This window comes from Silurus aristotelis, assembly GCF_946808225.1.
Source record: "Silurus aristotelis genome assembly, chromosome: 12".
NCBI classification, from domain to species: Eukaryota; Metazoa; Chordata; class Actinopteri; order Siluriformes; family Siluridae; genus Silurus; species Silurus aristotelis.
The window spans coordinates 6,944,902-6,969,450 of record NC_139585.1 but is presented as its reverse complement, the minus strand read 5'-3'; the positions used below and the strand labels follow the sequence as shown (position 1 = coordinate 6,969,450).

Genomic DNA, 24,549 nt, shown 5'->3' with positions numbered 1-24,549 from the left:
ATACCCTATGCACACATCATCGGTTGCCAGTGTGTAACAATGTTTAGTGTATTGTCCCTGTTAAACAAACAACTTTTTGGGTTGTTTAATAAAGTAATACAACCTGCCACTTTTGGAACTTTGAGCAAAGCGCTTAACCCTCTGTGCTCCAAGACAGCTGTATCATGGCTCTGCCTCAGCGTTTTGATCCCAGCTTACATATAGCAGCTAAGGGCCTTGCTCAGGGGCCCAGGAGTGGCAGCTTGGTGTGGCTGGTATTTGAAATCACAACCTTTGGATTCAAAGTTCAATGTCTTAAACCACTAAGTTACCACCTCAACTAATGAGCTGGTATATACAAAGAAAGAAATTCACTGGGCTGTGATGTACATTTAATAAGGAAACGTTTCACCCCTCCTCCCCCCCAACCCCACACCCCCAAACCCACACACACACACACACACACACACACACACACACCATGTGAGTATTATCACTGCTGTGCTCAGAATGGCACCTACTCCACAGTGGTTCCTTTATCTATTTAATAATTACGTTCCTGCAGGTAGGGATGATCCTTGACCTTATTATTGATATTTCTTGCCTCTGGAGTAGGTGAGCATCGGGGCACTCAGTTATAACAAACAGAAAACAAAGGGAGAAAGTACCTTTGTCATTCTTAGATCAAATTAAATTAAGTAGGTTTACTTTTATTCACAAATACTACCTGTAATAACTGGTGATCTGCATGCCGAACAATAACCTACTAACAGGTGATAGGAAAAATTTCCTTGTGCCATCTCAGGGAGTTTTTTTCTTGCCACAGTCGCTCATCGGCGACAAACTTACACTTATAAAGAACATCATTTTTATCATCATTTTTTGTGTAAAGCTGCTTTGAGACAATGTTCATTGTTGAAAGCGCTATACAAATTAAAAGAATTGAACTGAATTAAATTGAATAACACTGATAATATTTTATTGCATTACACTGAGTAAAGCAAAGTTCAATTTAGTTTGCTGCCTACAAAGAAAAAAAAAAAAGGAATCATAGAAAAAAGTTATAGTTGCCTGACGAGCAGCTTTCCAAAAAAAAAAAAAAAAGAAAAAGAGAAAAAAACAATTAATAAAATAAATAAATAAATGCATTTATATATATATATATATATATATATATATATATATATATATATATATATATATATACACACACACACACACACACACACACACACACACACACACACACACACACTTAGCCGTCATTTTAACACAGGTAAACAGGTTCCCCTGCCTGGAAGCCCAAAAATAAAACTATTATATATATATATATATATATATATATATATATATATATATATATATATATATATATATATATATATATATATATAGAGAGAGAGAGAGAGAGAGAGAGAGAGAGAGAGAGAGAGAGAGAGAGAGAGAGAGAGAGAGAGAGAGAGAGTGTGTGTGCGTGTGTATGTATATATTTATATATACACACATACATAACTTATATATAATTTATGTTTTTTGTGTCTTTTTCCCCTTCCCCTATCACTGCAATGGGGCCATTCCAGCAGTGCGCGTGCATATCCCTTTGTCCATGTTTTATATCCCTCAGCTCGGGAATGCCCGGCGCGCCACCTGGCGACGCGCGGTTACGCGCACACTATAGCGCAGTGCCGGTAGAGCGCTCGGGCAGATTCCAGCGTTAGTTTCACGTGGAGCACCGAGAGAAAGAGCCACGACTTTCTTCCCCGTTACCGCTTCCAGTTAGTTGCTTTTCTGAGTAAAAGCAATCGGATTTGGACGATGTGAACGACTGCACAGTGCTCGGAAGTTGTGTCGCGTGCGCGCACGTATGGACATCGCACAGGTACGAGCTTATTTTTTTTGTTTTTAATTCACACTTAATTTGTTGCAATTTGGGTTCGAGTAAGTTACTGTTTCTTACAGACCCTAGCTCTCACTAGGAGGAAATATCAACTTTAAAAATTGGTGCAATTGTAGATTATAAATCATTTTCCATGAGCGTTGGGTTTTATTTGCATGGTTGGCAGTTATGCCTCAAGGAACACCTGACTTTCTGAACGTCTTTATCAGAAAGTAAATAAAAGGCTTAGATGTGTTCACGGTGCAGAGTATAAACTAATAACATGGCTGTTTTTCTTCCCTGGGGTGGAACCAGCTAATATTTCCAAACCACTATTAATAATATATTTATTATTATTATTATTATTATTATTATTATTATTATTATTATTATGCCAAATGTATATAAATGTATGTAGGCTGTTGATTACTTCAGAAGGTTGCATCATAGTTATAATTCAGGTAAATATCCACAGGAGAAGAAATAATAAAATTCTCCTTACAGCTACTGTAAAAAGTCAGTTGGGAAAATCGTGAAGGTTATGGGAAACTTGACTTAATAAAACATGAATCCCTGGTTTTCAGAAGCTGCTCTCATACATTACACCTCGCTTCCACTTTTTCTCCTCTCTCCATCTCTCTTTTTGTGTAGTTTAATATTTATATTTTGAAAAAGGATCGCTTTTTAAAATGTACTGTAGAACCACTATATATATATATATATATATATATATATATATATATATATATATATATATAGAGAGAGAGAGAGAGAGAGAGAGAGAGAGAGAGAGAGAGAGAGAGAGAGAGAGATAGATAGATAGATAGATAGATAGATAGATAGATAGATAGATAGATTTTACTAAAACACTTGCCATTTATTCACTTACTTGCTTTGATATATTTATCTGTTGACACTGGATCTTACTAAGGTTCAGCTGTCGTATTTGTTGCTGGGATCCTCTTCCACTCCTCCATAACGACATTACGCAGCTGCTGGATGTTAGACACATGGTGCTTCTCCACCTTCCACTTGAGGATGCCTCACAGGTGCTAAATAGGTTTCAGGTCTGGAGACATAGTTGGCCACTCTATCAGCTTCACATTCAGCTTCCTCAGCAAGTCAGTTGTCTACTTGGTGGTGTGTTTGGGTTTGGGCTGTTATTATGTTGGAAAAGCAGTTCGGCCCAGTTTCTGAAGGAAGAGCATCATGTTCTGCTTCAGAATGTCACAGTACATGTTGGAATCCCTGTTTCCCTTATTGAACCGCAGCTTCCTAGTACCAGCATTCATGCAGCCCCAGACCATGATGCTACCGCTATTAAGTTTGACTGTAGGCAAGACACAATTTTCTTGGTTCTCCTCACCAGGGCGTCAACACACATGCTGGACACCATCTGAGCCAAACAAGTTTATCTTAGTCTCATCAGACCACAGGACATGGTTGCTTTTGGTCAGAGTTTTTTCAGCAAACTGTTAGCAAGCTTTCTTGTGAGTCGGCTTCAGGAGACGCTTCCCTCTGGGATGACAGCCATGCGAACCGACTTGTTGCAATGTGCGGCGTATCGTCTGAGCATCGACAAAAGGAAGCCGCTTCTGCACAACACTTTACGCACAGCACGAGAACTCGACTTTTTTGATAGACCCGTGCGAGGTCTGTTCCGAGTGAAACCCGTCCTGGAGAACCTCTGCATGACCCAACATCCAGTGAACATCCATTGGTCAGTATGAGAGAAGTGTATTAAAAGCAGCAAATTTAAACTGCTCTAATACAAGATACACACATTTGTATGGTCCTGTCAAGCAGACAAAAACATGAACATGAACATGATGAATAAAGCTGTTATCACTTAGGGTGTACTTACTTTTGTGTTCAGATATGTAGACAATAATGGAAGTATTATACAGTTACTTTTAGAGGAAAGTAAAGTATTCTTTCAGAAGGCTAAGTGTTCTGGCAATTCTTGATCCAGTATGTTTATGGTAGTGTTTAGAAAAACTGCTTCCAAAAATATCCATAAAGCCATTGTGAATTGTGGCATCCTCAGTTATGAGATTTTTTTTTGAGAGAATATTACAGCCTAAAGATGCTTTGACTATGTGGAACACATAGTATTTGATGTACCTGATGCTGTAGTTCACTGTGACTGTTCAATAGCTTTTAAGACCAATCTAGAACAATGTACTGTGCCAGTAGTTCCCACATGACCTTGTGATGCATCAGCAGGAATTTATGTCAAGGAGAATGAAAAGCGATAGCAGTTTGTCCAAGTGCTACAGTGGTCAATGAAATAACAAGACAGACAATTTAGAACCATAATTGTGTACATAATACAAAAACATTTGCTATCTAAATGACCTTTTTAGTACCACAGCCACTCAGATCTTTATAAACCCTTTTGACAGTGTGTATTTTGTGTTAGTTCATAAGTTTGTATGGTTATTTTAAAAGTAAACTGAGCTGAGCCTATTCCACTCGCTCTTTTTTCAAAAAATCACATTCTTGCTTGAAACACACAAGAAGTTTTACTTCTCATCATCAAGGTTTTTGATCCCATCCTTCCTGCAGCACAGTGTTTCTCAATCCTGAACTTGGAGAATCACCATGTATCTTCTCATCTAAGTGGTTAATTAGCTGATGAATTGAATCAGGTATGTTAGCAGCAAGGGACACATACGTGTGCGGAGCAGTGGTTCTTGATGAACGATATTAAAAAGCTCTATCTTACAAGAACTACTTTACACATGGAATCACTTCTTGGGTTGGCAAAATGCCCTGTGGAGAAGAGAATGCATGCTAATGAAGGCAAGCAAGTGTGAAAGGAAGAATCTCGGGGTGTATGAGGATTTGAGTGGATCTGGTGGTTAATATGTTTAATAGATAGTGACAGAAGTCTGTCACCTAATATCACAGCAAGATTCTCAGACATTTCAGGCAGAAGTGTTGTAATGGTGTCAGTGCTGATGGGCGAGTATAACTAGGGGCCATTCTTCTCCAGTAGAAATATCAGATCAATTTTATCTTGAATGGATAGAGTGATTTAATAGGGTTGTGGTATTAAGCAAATATCTGTTTGGCTTCAGAGTTGTATTATTGGTGGGCAGCGGGTTTGAGCTACACTGGGTTTAGACTATTTAAGCGTTGAAATTTAGTGCAATAAGTGTTGAGGTTCATTGGCCTTATTTTTAGGTTTAGCCAATTTTATGTTTGTAGAATCCACTAGAATTGTTTTGTTGGACTAATGTGGGCTTGGCTTCCAAGGGGTACACTATTGACGGTGGTTTCGTAAGGTTACTGGTTGTGTCATTGCAGTATAACTCCATAATTCCAATTTTGGAATCTCTGGACTTTTAAGATGGATTGCTATGGTCAAGTGGGATTTTGGTTTTGGGTTCTAATGGGGTTATGTTCAGACCAGTCAAGTTGTAGCTTTTGCTATTTGTGGGATCATAGCAGGTGTTTCAATGGGTTGTGTTGGGAATTATGGAACCCAGCCATTAGGGGGGCACAAGCCAGTGTACTCTTAGTGCCGGTCCCAAGCCCGGGTAAATGGGGAGGGTTGCGTTAGGAAGGGCATCCAGCGTAAAACATGTGCCAAATCAAATATGCGGATCACAAATGAGAATTTCATACCGGATCGGTCGAGGCCCGGGTTAACAACGACCGCCACAGGTATCGTTAGCCGACAGGGTACCGGTGGAAATTGGGCTACTGTTGGCCGAAGGAGGAGAAGGAGAGGAGGAAGGCGTCTACAGAGACGGCAGGAAAAGGAGCAGTGTAGGAGAGTAGAGGTTCGGGTTGGTACTTTAAATGTTGGTACTATGACGGGTAAAGGGAGAGAGATAGCTGATATGATGGAGAGGAGAAAGGTAGATGTGTTGTGTGTTCAGGAGACCAAGTGGAAAGGGAGTAAGGCCAGGAACATTGGAGGTGGGTTTAAACTGTTTTATTATGGTGTGGATGGGAAGAGAAATGGTGTAGGGGTGATTCTGAAGGAAGCGTACAGTAAGAGTGTAGTGGAGGTGAAGAGAGTTTCTGATAGGGTGATGATCGTGAAGGTGGAAGTTGAAGGGATGATGATAAATGTCATCAGTGCCTATGCTCCACAAGTTGGCTGTAAGATGGAGGAGAAAGAAAGATTCTGGAGTGAATTAGATGAAGTGGTAGATGGTGTACCTAGGAAAGAACGATTGGTGATTGGGGCAGACTTTAATGGGCATGTAGGTGAAGGGAACAGAGGTGATGAGGAGGTGATGGGTAGGTATGGTTTTAAGGAGAGGAATGTGGAAGGGCAGATGGTGGTAGATTTTGCTAAAAGGATGGAAATGGCAGTGGTGAACACGTATTTTAAGAAGAAGGAGGATCATAGGGTGACGTATAAGAGTGGAGGAAGGTGCACACAGGTGGATTATCTTCTGTGTAGGAGATGCAACCTGAAGGAGATTGGAGACTGTAAGGTGTTGGCGGGGGACAGTGTAGCTAGACAGCATCGGATGGTGGTCTGTAGGATGGTTTTGGAGGCGAAGAAGAAGAGGAGGAAAGTAAGGTTTGAAAGAAGAATAAGATGGTGGAAACTGAAGGAGGAAGAGTGTAGTGTGAGGTTCAGGGAAGAGGTCAGACAGGGGCTTGGTGGTGGTGAAGTGGTGCCGGATGATTGGGCAACTACTGCAGGAGTGATGAGGGAGGCAGCTAGAAAAGTACTTGGTGTGACATCTGGAAATAGAAAGCAAGACAAGGAGACGTGGTGGTGGAACGAGGAAGTGCAGGAGAGCATTAGGGGAAAGAGGTTGGCAAAACAGAAGTGGGATCGACAGAGTGATGAGAAAAGTAGGCAGGAGTTCAAGGAGATGCGGCAGCAGGTTAAAAGGGATGTGGCGAAAGCCAAGGAAAAGGCATATGAGGAACTGTATAAGAGGTTGGACACTAAGGAAGGAGAAAAGGATTTATACCGATTGGCCAAGCAGAGGGAACGAGCTGGGAAGGATGTACTGCAAGTTAGAGCAATAAAGGATGGAGAGGGAAATGTGTTGACTAGTAAGGAGAGTGTGTTGAGAAGATGGAGGGAGTATTTTGAGCAGCTGATGAATGAGGAAAATCAGAGAGAGAGAAGGTTGGAGGATGTGGAGTTGGTGAAGCAGGATGTAGATAGGATTAGTAAGGAGGAAGTGAGAGCAGCGATTAAAAGGATGAAGAATGGAAAGTCGGTTGGACCAGATGACATACCGGTAGAAGCGTGGAGATGTTTAGGAGAGATGGCAGTGGAGTTTTTAACCAGATTGTTTAACAGGATTCTGGAAGGGGAGAGGATGCCTGAGGAATGGAGAAGGAGTGTGCTGGTACCGATCTTTAAGCATAAGGGAGATGTGCAGACCTGCAGTAACTACAGGGGAATTAAGTTGATCAGTCACACCATGAAGTTATGGGAAAGAGTAGTGGACGCCAGGCTGAGAGAAGAGGTGACCATCTGTGAGCAACAGTATGGTTTCATGCCGAGGAAGAGCACCACAGATGCCTTCTTTGCTTTGAGGATGTTGATGGAGAAGTATAGAGAAGGACAGAAGGAGCTGCATTGTGTATTTGTGGATTTAGAGAAAGCGTACGACAGGGTGCCGAGAGAGGAGTTGTGGTATTGTATGAGGAAGTCAGGTGTGTCAGAGAAGTATGTGAGGGTGGTGCATGACATGTATGAGGACAGTCTGACGGCAGTAAAGTGTGCAGTAGGTACGACAGACTGGTTCAGGGTGAAGGTTGGACTGCATCAAGGATCGGCCCTGAGCCCTTTCCTGTTTGCAGTGGTGATGGACAGGTTGACGGACGAGGTCAGACAGGAGTCTCCCTGGACTATGATGTTTGCAGATGATATTGTGATTTGTGGTGAGAGTAGAGAGCAGGTTGAGAAGAGCCTGGAGAGGTGGAGATATGCGCTGGAGAGAAGGGGAATGAAAGTCAGTAGGAGTAAGACAGAGTACATGTGTGTGAATGAGAGGGAGGGCAGTGGAGTGATGCGGTTGCAGGGAGAAGAGGTGGAGAAGGTGGAGGAGTTCAGGTACCTGGGGTCAACAGTGCAAAGAGTATCTGCAAGAATGAAAGGGAAAGTTTATAGGACTGTGGTGAGACCTGCGATGTTGTATGGATTAGAGACAGTGGCATTGAGTAAAAGACAGGAGGTGGAGCTGGAGGTAGCAGAGCTGAAGATGTTAAGGTTTTCGTTGGGAGTGACGAGGATCGACAAGATTAGAAATGAGTTTATTAGAGGGACAGCACATGTAGGATGTTTTGGTGACAAGGTGAGGGAGGCGAGATTAAGATGGTTTGGACATGTGCAGAGAAGGGACATGAATTATATTGTTAGAAAAATGCTGAAGATGGAGCCACCAGGTAGGAGGGAAAGAGGAAGGCCAAGGAGGAGGTTCATGGATGTGGTGAGGGAAGACATGCAGGTAGTTGGTGTAAAAGAGGCAGATATAGAGGACAGGGTGGTATGGAGACGGATGATCCGCTGTGGCGACCCCTAATGGGAGCAGCCGAAAGAAGAAGAAGAAGTGTTGGGAATTATGGCAGTTTTTTTTTTGTTTGGTTCCAGAGTCATTGTGCTATTGGAGCCCAGTAGTGGTATTGGGCTGGAATTCATTTAGGATATTTACATGGCAGCTTTCCTAATGCTCTTGCCTTTTAAGATCACATGAACATGACTGCTAATGTAATGGCTCTGCCATTCTGCTGTCTTCGCATTCTCTCACTCTTTCTTTTTGCCTCACAGTGACTTTGAGTAAGTGTCATTGTCATGGCGCTTGCTCAGCTAAATGCTTGGTGATGTGAGAAGCTTCACCTCTGATGTGATGCCAGTGGGGTGATTGATGCTTCTGTCTGCCAAGCTGGGTTGTAATACACCACACTGTCTCAAACACACACACAGTTTCTATTTTGTACAGTGATTATAAAAGTTAATTAAAGTTATTCTAACCTAAATCTAACCTTAACTTTAGGACCTGAAGGAAATCCCTTTTTCTGGTCCCTGGTTCAATCATGTTTTAAAATGTATATATTAAAAAAAAATAATAATAATTTTGTGAGGACTCTATCCTATCATGGCAGATATTATTTGGTCCCCAAAAAGGTTTATATGCATACACACTCTCCTGCAATGCTTTTGATTCCTTGCTTTATACTTGTGAGAGAGCATAGGGTCAACTATGATACAGCCTCCCCTGGAGCGCAGAAGGTTTGGAAGCCTAGCTCAAGAGCCCAAGCGCAGCTTGGCAATACTGGGGCTTGAACCCCTGACCTTCCAATCGTTAATCCAGCACCTTAACCACTGAGCTACCACTTTCCCTTAATGGGCTTTATGATATGGAGTTGCTCCTATCCATCCAGAACTGATATATCCCACATGTCGCTAATGTTGCTCGTTCTTGTTGATTTCTTCTCTATAACATCCGAAGGATTCGACCATTTCTCTTCATACAGGCTGCCCAGGTGCTTGTTCAGTCTCTTGTCATTTCGAGACTTGACTACCGCAACTCTCTGCTGGCAGGTCTTCCCCTGAACGCTATTCGTCCACTGCAAATGATCCAAAACGCAGCTGCACGACTTGTGTTCAACCAGCCCAAGTTCTCCCACACCCCCCCACTGCTGCACTCCCTTCACTGGCTTCCAGTAGCTGCACGTTTCAGATTCAAAACACTGATGCTTGCCTACAAAGCCAAAAATGGACCAGCACAATCTTACCTCAGTGACCTCATCACATCTCGCACTGCACCACGCTGTCTGAGATCCTCCAGCACTGCTCGACTGGTACCACCTTCTCTCAGAATGAGAGGTAAGTATATTTCAAGGCTCTTCTCTGTTCTGGCACAGAGGTGGTGGAATGAACTTCTCCTAGATGTCCGTACAGCAGAGTCCCTGACTATCTTCAAGCGACGACTGAAGACCTACCTCTTCCTGAAATACTTAAATTAGCACTTTCCAAGTTTGTAGAATTCAAGGGTTATATTTATATTAAGTTTGTAATCTAGCATACCAGTGTAGATTTATTTATTACTAGAGACTCAAAGCACTTTTGTACATCGCTCTGGGTAAGGGCGTCTGCTAAATGCCGCAAATGTAAATGTAAATATTTCACATAGAACTAATGTTTGTTATATAATTTGTTGGGTGTTTAATTGTTGCCCTAGCTTTGACAGGGAAAGATCATATTATTTCAAATATCCTTAAGGGATAAGTATTATTTAGATATGAAATTGTGAAGTTTAGAATTCAAAACTGTTAATAAGTCATGCTTAGTTTGTAAAAATTGACATTTTTGCAGCCTGTGGAGCCTGTGTTAGATGTTTAATGTGATCATACCATTCAGGTGTACAGTTTTTACACTGGCTGTACATTTCCTTGTCAGTGTAGTAAGGCTCTGGCTGTAATATTAAAGAAAACCAGTAGACCATCATTCAAATATCAGTAAAAACTGACACAGTGGCATACATTCATTAATGCTGAGATCCATGCTGAGCTGTCAGAGTTGTTTCAGTTTTCTGAAGGTAGCATAAATGCGTTTATTGTAGTACACTAATGAAAAGCCGTTGTCACCGCAGGCTTTGTGTGATAAACGTTTTCTAGCTGTGTAGAGAGTTTTATACATGCAGATACATGCTCTGTGTGCTTCTGCAAATGATTAAACACCAAAAAGGTGTTGTGCGTGTCGGTGAAACTAGTAATATATTTTGCACAGTTCTACTTTACTAAACAAAAGTTTACTGGAATAGATTACAATATCATATGTATAGAATATTCGATTTTCTTTGTGGTGATCTTTGTGGAATGGTCCTTACTGTAAAAAAAAAAAATGTCTTCCTACTATGCTTCTTATAATTCTCTATTAAACATAGCAATATGATAAGTGTTTGAATAATTCATTGAACATAGATCACGTCATACCAGCGCCAAATAGGTGCTAAACTCCACTTCCCATCAGCCCCACCATGCCACACATTTTCTGACATTTGCATGGTTTCACCCTGATTAGCACCATTTCCTGTGTTTCAGTAGCTTTTGTTGTGATCGTGTGGCATAGTGTCCACCATGGTCTTGCTTATAGTGTGGATCTGTTCCTCGTTCTTGTTTTCACAGTGTTTCAGTCACTCAAATGACTTTTCTTGATTAAAAGTTCTCCACTTGTATCTTTCTTTTCTACACACTCCCTGGCAAAAATCTTGATTAAACAGGGACTGAACCCATGCATAAATATTCTTCGATGCAAATTCTTTTATAACTCTAAATGTCATAGTAAACTAAGTGTATTATTCATTATCACACCAATGTTTCTTGGTTTCATATGACGCTCATTGTTGCAATTAAATGTGAATATTTAACACTGAATAGACATATGCTAGAAATGGTTTATTCAGTGTTTTACAATCTACAACACACATTATTATTATTGTGCAACTTTCAAATATTACTACCATTCCTTTTTTTAATCCATTCAGTCAAAGTCTTCTTGTGTAGGATGCCATTTCATATCATGTAGAAACATAATGAAGAAAATGAGTCTGTATTGAAGCCATGTGATGAATCTATGATAGATACAGGTGCATCTCAATAAATTAGAATATCATCAATTAGTTAATATTTTTAGTAATTCAATACAAAAAGTGAAACTCGTATATTATATAGATTCATCACCCACACACTGATATATTTCAAGTGTTTATTTCTTTTCATTTTGATGATTATAGCTTACAACTAATGAAAATCCAAAATTCGGAATCTCAGAAAATTAGAATATTGTGAAAAAGTGCTTAGTGGGCCAAAGTCATCTTTTTAGAACCGAATCTGGAAGAAGAGAGGAAAGGCACAGAATCCACGTTGTTTGAGTTCCAGTGTAAAGTTTGCACAGTCAGTGGTGGTTTGGGGAGTTGTGTCATCTGCTGGTGTTGGTCCACTGTGTTTAATCAAGTTCAAGGTCAGCACAGACGTCTACCAGGAAGTTTTAAAGCACTTCATGCTTCCCTCTGCTGACCAGCTTTATGGACATGCTGATTTCATTTTCCAGCAGGATTTGGCACCTGCCCACACTGCCAAAAGCACCAAAAGTTGTTTAAATGACCATGGTGTTGGTGTCCTTGACTGGCCAGCAAACTCACCAGACCTGATCCCCATAGAGAATCTAGGAGGTTATTGTTAAGAGGAAAATGAGAACCAAGAGACCAAAAAATGCAAATGAGCTGAAGGCCACTGTCTAAAGCAAAAGGAGCCCCTACCAAGTATTGAGTAAAAATACATTAAATTTATATACTTTCCAAAAGGTCAGCAATTCACTAAAAATGTTTTTTTGATTGGTGTTATGAAGTATTCACATTTTTTCGAGATTTTTGTTAATAGGTTTTTGTTAATTGTGAGCCAAAATAATCAAAATGAAAAGAAATAAACTCTTAAAATACATCGGTCTGTGTGTGTTGAATCTATTTAATATGACAGTTTTACTTTTTTGTATTGAATTACTAAAATAAATCAACTTTTTAATGATATTCAAATTTATTGAGATGCACCTATACTTTATTTATTGACAAATAACTAATTTATTGATGACCTCTTTTACTTTTATGGAACAGAATGCTACTTTAACCAAATTTTTGCTTTCTTAAGCAGGAAGTAAAGAAACATTAGCAATAAGTTCTATTGTAATGCAGACGTTTGATATAACAGCCTACTGTACATATTCATAAACAGCCATTATTCTGTACATCTATTCTCCACAATGCAGATGTAGGTTTTAATCATAGACCATTGAGCATTAAGATATACAGCAGTAACATCTGCATTGCCGCATATGAACATGACAAATATTAGGTATTCACAAAAGTCTGTAATTTGCCCTCTGCCAAATCAGTTGTAGTAGGCTGCATTATTGGTCAGTGCGCAGTTTGGCTTTATTGTGGACCAGTGGTGAAGAGTAGTTTCAGTAAATGTACTTTGTTACTGTACCTGAGCAGTTTTTGGCAATAAGTATCAAAGATTTAAGCAACCTTTTGTCAGGATTTTCCGGGTTCACGACGCACACTTCTGGGTTCGTGGTGCAGGTTTCCGGGTCGGCGGCCATCTTGCTGTTTTTCCCGTGTCACTCTGTATTTGAGCACATCTTAGGCTTTTACTCGCTGCCAGATTATATCACCGGATTTTCATGTTCCTGGGATATTTCTCGTCACCCTGCCTGTTCTGGTTCCTGTTCCCTGATCCTAATCCTGATCCCTGTTCTGCACTGCCTCTGCTCTGTTTTGGTCTCGACTTGTTTTTTTGGTTTGTGTTTTTGCTCTGCCCTCTATTGCTCAGTTAGCCAGCTTATGAATTTCGATTTTGGTTCTCCCTGCATTGTTCTGTCTGCTGGCTCTTTTTTTTTCTGTTTTCTAGATCTGTTTTTTGGACTGTGTTTTTTTCTTTGTGCATCTTTTCTCATTAAAACCTGCTTTCACCTTAACCCTTCCTGCGTCCTGCATTAAGGTCCTCCCTTCCATTCACACGTCCCTGACAGACCCTGCCACGTTACTATCTACTCAGCTGCATTTATGATCCAATAAATGTACTTTTTACTCCATTATTTTTTAATTGACAATGACTGTTACCACTTACATTTTGCACACCAGCTTTATGTTCTGTGGTGTATTTATTCTGCAGCAGAGACGATGTTGTTGTTAAAGAGGCGGTTGTGATGATCTCAGTTAATGCAGTGTTGAGGTGTACAATCTGATTAGTATTTTAGGAAATAAAACCTCACAAATCAACTGTTTTTGGCTTTTCACCTACAAGTGTCTTGGTGTTTAGGACCAGTGCAGTGTACATTTATTAGGGCTGTCAATATTGATGCGTTAATAACACGTTAACGCAAATTTATTTTAAAGGCACTAATTTTATTAATGCGTGCTTCCTGTTTGACCATTTTTATAAAAGAAATACTAAATAAATAAAAAAGATGCGAGATGAAATCCTTCAATGCAACACACATTTATTCACGAAGTTCTTTCTATGCTCAGATATATATAAAAAAAAAAACTTCAGCAAAAAAAAATACAAATATTAATCAATTAACATTTGTTTTACATAGCAAAAGTTAAGTTTGGTGTCCTGATGATTTCCATACAGTGGAACCTTAGATTGCCAGTAATGTGCTTTACAAATCATTTGCGGCACGTCATTTGCGAACATCGAGCATCACACGAACAACACACGACTGAGATGATGGTTCTTTCTCTCTCACAGCTTCTCGCTGATTGGTGTGTAGCCCTCAAACAGGTACTGTAGCATTCGCGTGTTGTACTGTTTACTATAGTATTGTGACCATGTGTGTTCTCATGGAAAGAGATTCTCCTTCCAAGTAGTAACCCTACTCCTCTCCTCCCTCTCAGCTCCCTTACGCCTCCCTCATGCCATGACTCTTTTCAAAGGTAAATTGCAGGTTAATTTGTTTTAGTTGTACTTTATATTGTGTACTAATCATTGGTTATTGTTTTAGATACATTAGGGCAGAGATGGCAAAAGTACACACATCCATCACTAGAGTAGAAGTACAGACACTTATGTTTTGAAAGACTCTAGTGAAAGCTGAAGTACTGACTACACTTATTTATTCGAGTTAAAGTAAAGAAGATCGGCTGAACAACCACTATATAGAACACAAGCAGAGAAAAGATGATGATGATCAGGTGATCAGGAAGGTCTCTGTTCTCAGTCATGTTTACATCACTGACTCCCTCTGTCTCATCCACGTTAACCCCAGACTTCTTGTTGCCTTCTGCCTTGTTTGTTGTTTGTAGGCTTTGTTGGCTAGCTTACGTTGTGTGTTATAGCCAGGATATGATACACCAGTGGAAGATTGGAAAAAGCTGCTTAATGACAAGAAATAGGTTGATGTGCTGAAAATGGTGCATGATGAGAAGCAAAAATATTGATCATGTCACCAAATAGATTGAAACTAAAGTAACGAGTCTGGTTTGAACATTTAAAAAGTAGAAATTACGGATATTTGTGTAAAGAAAATGTATAAGTAAAAGTAAAAAGTTGTTTAAAAAATAGTAAAGTACTGATACCAGCAAAATCTACTTTAGTACAGTAACAAAGCATTTGTATTTTGTTATTTCCCATCTTTGCATTAGTGTCAATAATGTGTACATAAAATATCAGATCTGATGATATCAGGATCCTTTAAGTAACTTGAGTAATTTGAAATACGAAAATGCATCGAGGCAAATTATTATTACTTTGTTTAGTCAATTTAACTACTCATAGAGCACTGTGTTTCCCTACGGACCATTATAACTGGCGCACCACTAACTAAACTCCAAAGCGCTCTGGACAGGTAAACATTATGGAAACCAGTTACAACCACTTTAAATAAATCTTGCCTATTTATGACCTTATTTCTTTCAATTCCAACTTTTTCCCCTCACAATTGCGACTTTATTTTTTGTAATTCTTTTTTTCCTCACAATTCCACCTTTTTTTTTTTTTTTTGCCAATCAGACAGCGACACTCCCTCTGTAGTGTCAAAAAGCTTTCCACATTGAAAATAAAATGGGTTACAATCAATAGAATCACATGGTATCAAACAAAGCCTCCTAAACCTGGAGAGAAGCAGATGAGCCTCGTTCATACACCAACAGCTTCAAATTCAGGCCGACAAATTGGTTACCGGTGGATGCACCAGAAATGTTTACAAAAAATAAAGTCGGAATTGAGAGAAGTAAAGTTGGAATTGCGTGAAAAAAAGTACCTATAAAATACCATTAAAAATTATTTTTATATGAATTATTTTGGGGTCTGTGGAACGGATTATCTGATTAGCATCCATATTTGTCCATGCCCATGTTTGTCCATGCCCAAACACACACAAAAGAACTTAAAGCTGTAGCTTTGCTGCTGTTCTTAAATTATAAACATTCAGCACTTCTGGTTCTCAGGAACCAGAAAAAACATCATGTAGGTCCAGCACTATTCCTTCAAGCTAAAGCACTTGGTTCTAAGCGGCATGATCTCACCTCGGTTCTTTATGATGTGTGAAGTGTTGAATCTGAGAAGACTTACTCCTAATGGGGTCATCAAGCGCAGCGTAAACACCGGTCCTTTTGTTATTCCTCTTTTTATCGGATATTACGCTGGGAAGTCTTCCAGATGTTCTTGTGGCTCAGGCACCCCTTCTGTTCTACACGCTCTATGGGTTTGAACTTGGAAAGCTTGAAAATTTTGCCCACTGGTGTGGAACTTCACTACGATGGATATTTTAACACTTAATTTGATGTAATGTAGTTCTGCATTTTTTTTTTTGATTGAGTAGATTAAGGGTGCTGGTCAGCTCACCTTTTTTAACACTACAACACGCAGAAGAAAGCTAATACCCTTAGTATTATTCTTAGTGTCTTCCATTGCATAAGATACCTTATGTAAGTGAACTCGGTTCAGGTTCAAGCATGTGCACTTTAACTAAAAATATCAGTTTCCGCTATAGACTCCAGTTAAAATTGCATTACTGCATTAGCGGGTTTGAAAGTACAGGACGTCTTACCAGAACCACTCAGCTATATAAAATCTCGTTGACTCCATGTTAAATAATTTATTTACCATGCCAAAGCATCCTGGACTCCTGTGCTTGGTTTTTAGTAATCTGTACTGATCTGTGTGAACAGGAATAGTCTAAAAATGTATGATGACGTATAAATGCATAAAATACGTATCATAATATGTAGATTTATAAATGTGCTTTAAAAAAGGTTTAATGCATCAGTATTTGTATGAGGAAATGTGTGACGTTAATAATGGTCTGGCAGAATGTTTTTTAAATCAGTAAAATGTAATACTTTTTTTTTTAAGCAATTTGAGGGTGTAAAAGTGGTGCATGAATTCTCTCTGTTACATAATCTAATTTCAAGCGAGGTTGTGCTAAATAAACTGCTTTGTAAAATAGTATGATTTTACATACAGAAAACGGGACCATAGGACTAATACCACATTCTGTTTTGAAAACAGCTGATTCTCTTCTCATTCAACTTCTCACATTAGGGGTCGCCACAGCAAATCATCCATCTCCACACCCCCTGTCCTCTACATCTGCCTCTTTCAACACAACTACCTGCATGTCTTCCCTCACCACATCCATAAACCTCCTTCTTGGTCTTCCTCTTTTCCTCCTTTCTGGTGGCTCCATCCTCAGCATTCTCCTACTGATTTTCCCCATGTCCCTCCTCTGCACATGTCCAAACTATCTCCCTCACCTTGTCTCCAAAACGTCCTACATGCGCTGTCTATCTAATAAACTCATTTCTAATCCTGTCCATCCTCGTCACTCCCAACAAAAACCTCATCTACCGTAAATCATTCATTATTAGTAAGAGTTGGTGACATCCTGGGACATGAGCAGCAGTGACCTATGGCGATTATATGTGGGCAAACCTATCCAATGTTATTGAAGACAGTAGAGCACACGTAATCCACCTCCCAATAGGAGTAAAGATAACAGAGCGAATGGTATCCATGTAATAATGGGAACGATGACAGTAGAGTGCACAATTGAAGAGAAGAATTTGCATGCGATCTGTTTACCAATTAGATTGAAGACTGAGGGGCACAACAAGGTGCATATTATATTTCTTTTATACATATATGATTTAATTATTTATTTAATTATTACATATATAATGACATTGTAACTCAACTCACCATAATACAGAATCAATAGGAACTTAACTGGAACTGAGACAAAAATAAGGGAAACTGGCATTGGTCATCTTTCAAAATTCTGAAGTTCCAATGTCTTGACTTTCAAAAGTCAAGACATTGGAAATAAATGATTTATTTTTTATTTTCATTTTTCAAATGATTCACAGTCTGGTACTGGTCTTTGGCTCGGTAGCTGGGCATCTCTGTACTAGAGCACACATGATCTGTTTACCATTGGGAGAGAAGATGTCAAGTTTGGTTAATGATTATAGATTACAAAACATTGCAAACCTTTTCAGAAAATGTTTGTGAGGAGTCTGAAGAACTGGATGCTGATATTTGCAAAGCGTATAAAAGTGTATGTTTTTAAATGTGCATCTTCACACAGGTTTCATTCAATGCCCCAATCAAGTCATAGTCCTTAGTATATTCAGATTCAGAAATAGTTTTTCCTGACCCTCCTTTTGAAAGGCTGCAACAGGAATTAGACCAAGAACCACATCAGCATTTAAACAAGGAATTCTCATGTGCATAATTGTCTGAGGCAAGGTGATAGGAATGCGGCTCACTGATGAAGTTCATTAATGTGACTTTACTCACAGGGCCCTGTTATGCTGTTATCACTAATTAAAGTTTTAACCTTGAAATGCTTTTCCCAAAGAGAAAAACTGGTTGGTATTCCAAAGCCAGAAATAGTTACTATGGCAGAAATAGATTTCTTTTTAATAACAGGAACCTTAAGTGTAACTAGAATTAGGATGCAGCATGTAAGGATTAGACCACTTGAGTGTGTGTATTGAAGAGACGTTATTGCGCAATATAGCCTGATACAAAGCAGAGTCACTGTCACCACCATCAGCATGCCCTGTGTATTTTATTCCTCTTATTCATCTACACATTGGCAGTTACTACATTTATCTTATATTAAACAAATAAATGAGTATTTTTATTGACAAGCAGTCAAGAGACAAGTTCCTGTCATTTGTGATATTATGGACGCTGTTACCATTTTCAAGTTTATTTGTCATATGTAAAGATGTCAGTGACAGTTTGTACAATGAAATTCTTAAGTGAGGCTCCAGGCAAACGACAGCAATATTAAATATCAAACATTACACAATATAAAACAAACAAGAAAAAAAGAGAGAAGAGTAATAATGAGGCATAAGAAAGTTATAATTATTTACATGTACATTACATATATGTGTGTGTGCAGACGTGTCTGTGTGTGTGTGTGTGTGTATATGTACGAATTATATGAATATTTACATATATGACATGACATTTTTATAAAAATATGGGCAAACTTCTTGAGTCTGAGCAGAAATTAGAGCCGCTGACGATTTAACCACTGACGTGGTGTTCAAGGACGGGACAATTGATGACAGAGGTGGACACAAAGAAACTTGATGTTCTTGACTCTTTCTACGTTGGTTCTGTCGATGTAAGGCAGATACATTATTTGCATAGCAACATTGTGCACCAAACATCTGTGGCTGACTGCGTACTTGGTTGCGAAAGAATCACTGATTCAACAAATGAATGTGACTTCAAACTTTCCTTTTCCTCACATCTTTTTTTTTTTACCATTCTGTTCTGTTCTGGCTTAACTGTGGTGGAAAACGTGCCTATACAAATTGCTGATACTGGAGACTCCTTTCCTAAATGTTTAATAACCCAGAAAATGTAATCACAGCTGTACTTATACTCTTAAAAGAAAAAATCTTTATTAATCTTTATAGGATTTATGGTATGTTTTGTCTTACTGGCTTTCTGATATCTTTCTTCTGGCTATCAAACATGATAAACAAAAAGGTTGTTTTAAATTAAATCCCATTCAATTTCTGTTTTTTTTTTTTTTTTTTTTTTTTGTCATTTGTTCTATTATTTATATCTTTCACAATATATACAAGTATACAGAGTAGATGTGTCTATCTATTTTTAGATTCACCTTATACTACATTTTATATAAACAACTATTTTTCACCTCATCTCCTTTTAAATCACTGTTAAAGATATGGGAAACAAATTATTCTTTCTCTCTATAAAATTAACTGATATAGCTGTTACTGATAGGCTGCATGAATCTACAGTGTGGGCTAGAAAGAAATCAGCCCCCAGCCTTGTTTCATCACCTGCCATGCAGAAGAGAGGGATTTAGTTGCAATACATTTAAGCAGGTGGCAAACCAATCTAAAGTTTTAAAAAAGAGCCAACAGTAGGGCAAGTAGTAGTCAGGGTAGTCAGGGCAAACAGTAGAAACTAGGCAAAACGAACTAGTCGAACAAAAGGACAAAACCAACGAACAAGAACTTAAATATTAAAAGCTATAATTAAGACGTGGCATGACTGGAAAGATGGTCATGAATGTTTTATATAATAGAGTTTATATTCTGTGTGGGTGATCTGGGAGTGTCAGGTAAGTTCTGGATCATGATATTAAGATGTGTATTGGGAATTGTAATCCTGGGCAATCAATGTCTTTGACACTGAAATTTAATAATTTACTGGTAGCGCTTGCACTCATTAGCACAAAAAAAAACCCCAACTAATTCTTAATAAGATGTTTATTAACAGCACTTGATGTGATGTGTAGCCCCGCTAGCACAGTTATCCAGCTGCCCATGCTGTCATCATGGCTAATCGTTTCTAATTGGACCTTTAAGACCTATTCATCGTTCATGGGGTGACTTGTTTCTTCAACATTTTTTTTATTGGAACTTGGCCATGACCTAGAAATCTGACTGCTGTCTCAAATATTTACAGTGCTGGATGGATGGACCAAATTCATTCATCCATCCAGGAACTGTATCTGTTTATTTAGGAAATGTAGAGGGTTAAAAATGTTCACCCAGAAAAAGATTCTGTACACATGTAAGGCATCTGGGTAAACACATGCATAAGAGAACAATAATCTTGCACTTGCGGTCTAATAATTGTCATGGAATTATACGATTTGTCAGGTTTGTGTGTCAGACATTGTGTGTGTGAGAGCGAGAGTGAGAGGAAATGAATTAACTTGTCAAGGTGTGAATAACATTCTCAGCTGTGTGACTGACTGATTCCAGGGCAAAGCACTGGAGTAAATCTCACCCATGTACGTCATTATTATCTGCTCAGCCCTGAACGCCATTCCTAAAATAGACTTACCCTTTGAGGAAAAACAATGCAAGATTGATAGCATTATTCAGCAAGGCTGTATAGGTACTTTTATTTTCGAGGAACTAATGTTTAGTTATCATAAGCGACATGAAAACAAAAAGGGGAAAGAAATGATCAACTTTCAAGCGATTCCAGCCCCTCAGATGTGACACCACCTGGATGGATGATGCATAATTTAAAACAAAAGTCAGAGCATAATTTAAACAGTTCCCTTAGTGAAATAACACTGCACTGAATTGAATATGAAAGAAAAATGGTGGACTTTGACATGATGCTATGTGCCACACAGAATTCAGAGAAATTGTTCACTCATTCAGACGTGAGCTGTTTGCATTAGCAGCTGTCTGTTGCTTTTTGTCTGGCATCGAGTGCCTACGTGGCTTTATTAGGGTTAAACAGGTCTTTGACTGGTCATTTATTTTAGCTGACGGCTTTGACAGGTCGTTAGTGTGACTCTGGCCTGATGTCGCGAGGTTTTTTTCGTAGCCAGAGTCCTGCTAAGTGAAACACAAACACAGTAACTGAGGCCTTGCTGCTGGTGAGTATCAAACATAAACTTCAGATACTTAGGGCTCACGTAGTGATACCGGGTACTGAGCTCAGTCTTGATCTTAAAAGTAGCATTTAACAACCTTTAGGTAAACACTGTAGACATGATACCCTGGGTGATTCACAGGTCAGGTCCTGCTAGTAGCACTCAGCTATCATCCATACTGTATATTGTATGTACTGTATTTGTGGTTCTTCCCCAAATTGGATTGAAATGCATTCTTGGGCTGACATCTTTACATCTAAACAGGTCATATTTTGTTTTCTTCAACACTTGAAAATATGTAAAAGATTTTTATAAACTTGCTAGTTAGGGAGATACTGTTGGTAAAAAAAAAAAAAAACTTGCTTTGGTAAAAATAACTTCATGTCAGGATGCATCACACCACTTGTTAACTTTACTTGATATATACTGAAAGATATGCATAGTTTTCACAACTATATAAACTACATGGCTAAAGGCATTTGGACACCTGCATTTTCCAGCTATTTGTGGTTCTTCCTCAAACTGTTTCCACAAGTTTAAGGCACAAAATTGTATAGGAGACCATTAAATACAGTAAGCTTGCATTTTCACTTGACTTGAGCTAGGAGAGCCAAACCTGTTTCAGCAGGACAATGCCCCTGTGCACAAAGCCATCTCTAGAAAGATATATTGTATATGGATTGGAGTGGAAGAGCTTGAGAGGCCTGCTACAGAGATCTGACCTCAACCATATTAAACACCTTTGGGATTAATTTTAGGCCTCCTTACTTTACATCAGTCCCTGACTTTTACCAATGCCTCAATCAAATCTCAACAAGCACACTTATACTCGGCAACTAGGGACTAAATTTGTAATGGGCTGTTCAAAAAGCACTTATGAATCTTATGGTCAGGTGTCCACTAACCACTATGCCCACAATCAGGATTATCTGACAAGCTTTATTTGCCTTGTGAAAAGTGAAAAAACAGGCATTCATGGAATTTTTTGTTGTTTTACTGTACTAAAGTCTTTATCGCAGCACTTATTTAGCTATCTGGCTTGCTAACTTAACTAATGTTAGCTATACTTTTTGATTGATCTGTTATAAAAGGCGGTTGCCACAGTAGTTAACCATCATACTAACTACTGGCACTGGTTAGGGATGAACAAAAATATTAGGATTGTCATGATGTGTATTAATGAATGGGATATTGTAAGAATGTGGATATAAATATTAAAATATAAATCAAATAGTGAAATCCTTCCTTTGTCTAATTAGGATTCAACAAAATGCTAACTGTGAGTTTGTGGCCTTACATGCAATTAGTTAGGAGACAAGGATATGTAATGTTAGTTTTGGGTGATCTGGCATAGTTTGGGCAGTAGTTTGTATTGTACATAAGTATTTTAGTGGTTTCTGATTTGATTTTAGATTAAAGCCAAATAGGGAGCAGTCGGCCAACCGGTTTGATTATTTATTTTGACTCGGCTTGTTGAGTTTTTCTCCAGACGTTGTCAGCAGCTATTTTCTAATGAAGTGTTAATAGACTGTATGCTGTGAAAACTCGACATAGCGACAACTAAGAGTATTTTGACAATTAGTGCAAGTCAGAGTTCAGTACCAGTCATCCCACATTAAGCTGGTCTATCAAAATGCCAGCGCTTGGATAAGGAAATCGATACACGCATACTTAACTAATGCCATAAGGGAAATTACTTTGTTACAGCAGCGGCACAAAGCAAAGAGCACCATCTGCTTCTGAAGCATTAATGAACACCAATAGGTCTAGATGGAAATGAGCATCAGCAACTGATCACCCCATGCCATTTGCCACAAATACACATGTGCAATTCGTCTGGAACCGAACACATCACACAACTAATTTCAACACTGATTGTTAAGGAAATCAGATCCATTAGTTTTGTTGATGAAATTGGGTTTTGTGTATAATGGCTTTCATAAATGTAGCATGCTGATAAATAAAAATATTAACAGATTTATGTAGATGGCTCTATAATTACATCAGTTTACAGCAATGTATCTGCAGACATGCAAAAATGTCTGCTAAATGCATGTGCTAGCATCCTTCTGACTTGTATCGGTTATATTGTTGGTTAAGAATTCGTATTCAGTTTAGAACTGAGGTTGTTAGGCTTAATTATCCAGTAATGTATGTGGTCAGAGTTTCCATTCCAGGTGACAGGATAGATTTGGGGCGGGGGACAACGATAAAAATAACCATGCCGTAGATGTGACCGTGAATAGTACTATTATAAACAATTATAAAAGATGTTTTGGGCATTATAATATGCGTTATAATATGGTGGAATCCAGTACCAGCAGCACTCATGCAGCCCCAGATCATGATGCTACCACCGCCATGCTTGATTGTAGGCAAGACACAATTTTCTTGGTACTCCTTACCAGGGCGTCACCAAACATGCTGGACAACATTTGAGCCAAACAAGTTTATCTTAGTCTCATCAGACCACAGGACATGGTTCTAGTAATTCATGATCTTGGACAGATTGTCTTCAGCAAACTGTTTACAGGCTTTCTTATGAGTCGGCTTCAGAAGACGCTTCCTTCAGGGACGATGGCTATGCAGACCGAATTGTTGCAGTGTGTGGTGTATGGTCTGAGCACTGACAAAGCGGACCTTCCCCTTCTGAAACCTCTAAAGCACTCATTGGTCTGTTTTTCTGAAGCCAGCTTCTGCACCTGCCGCACAGCACGAGGACTCAACTTCTTTGATGGACCCTTGTGAGGACTGTTTCGAGTATAACCCGTCTTGGAAAACCACAGAAAGTGTTACTAATCTTTTTATAGCCTTGGCATCTTTGTGAAGAGCAACAATTCTAATTCTCAAAGTTCTTTGCCTTTAGGTGCCATGTTGAACATCCAGTGGTCAATCAACATGATGAATAGGACATGTAGCTTTGCATGGTTACACAACCTACAGCTGTTATTACTTAGGGTCTACTCAATTTTGTTGCCAGTTATTTTAAAAATAATGACAGAATGTTGAGTTATTTTCAAAGGACAGTAAATCTGTACTGCTATAAATCTGCACATTGACTACTATAAAATATATCTGTGTCATTTCTATAGTATTGTCACTTGAGAAGATACTAAAATAGTTGCTGATGACGTTATATAATGTCTAATACGTTTGAAGGGAATATATTGACTAGATTTTGCTTTCTGCATTCTGAATCTGATTTCCTATTAATTCGTTCTGGTGCTCTTGATTTTAACAGATTTTTTACCTGTTTATATTACAGTTTCAATGAAATAAATCTAAATTGGCCAATTTATAG

At 38.8% G+C, this 24,549-nt stretch overlaps 1 protein-coding gene across 1 annotated transcript in view; it reads left to right on the top strand.

Moving 5' to 3' along the window:
* The first annotated feature begins 1,543 nt into the window (after positions 1-1,543).
* Positions 1,544-24,549, top strand: part of chrm3b (cholinergic receptor, muscarinic 3b) — a 141,300-nt gene continuing 118,294 nt past the window's right edge. The window contains exon 1 of the mRNA XM_083556558.1: positions 1,544-1,858. The gene's annotated coding sequence lies outside the window, so the exon portion shown is untranslated. The remainder of the gene's footprint in view (positions 1,859-24,549) is intronic.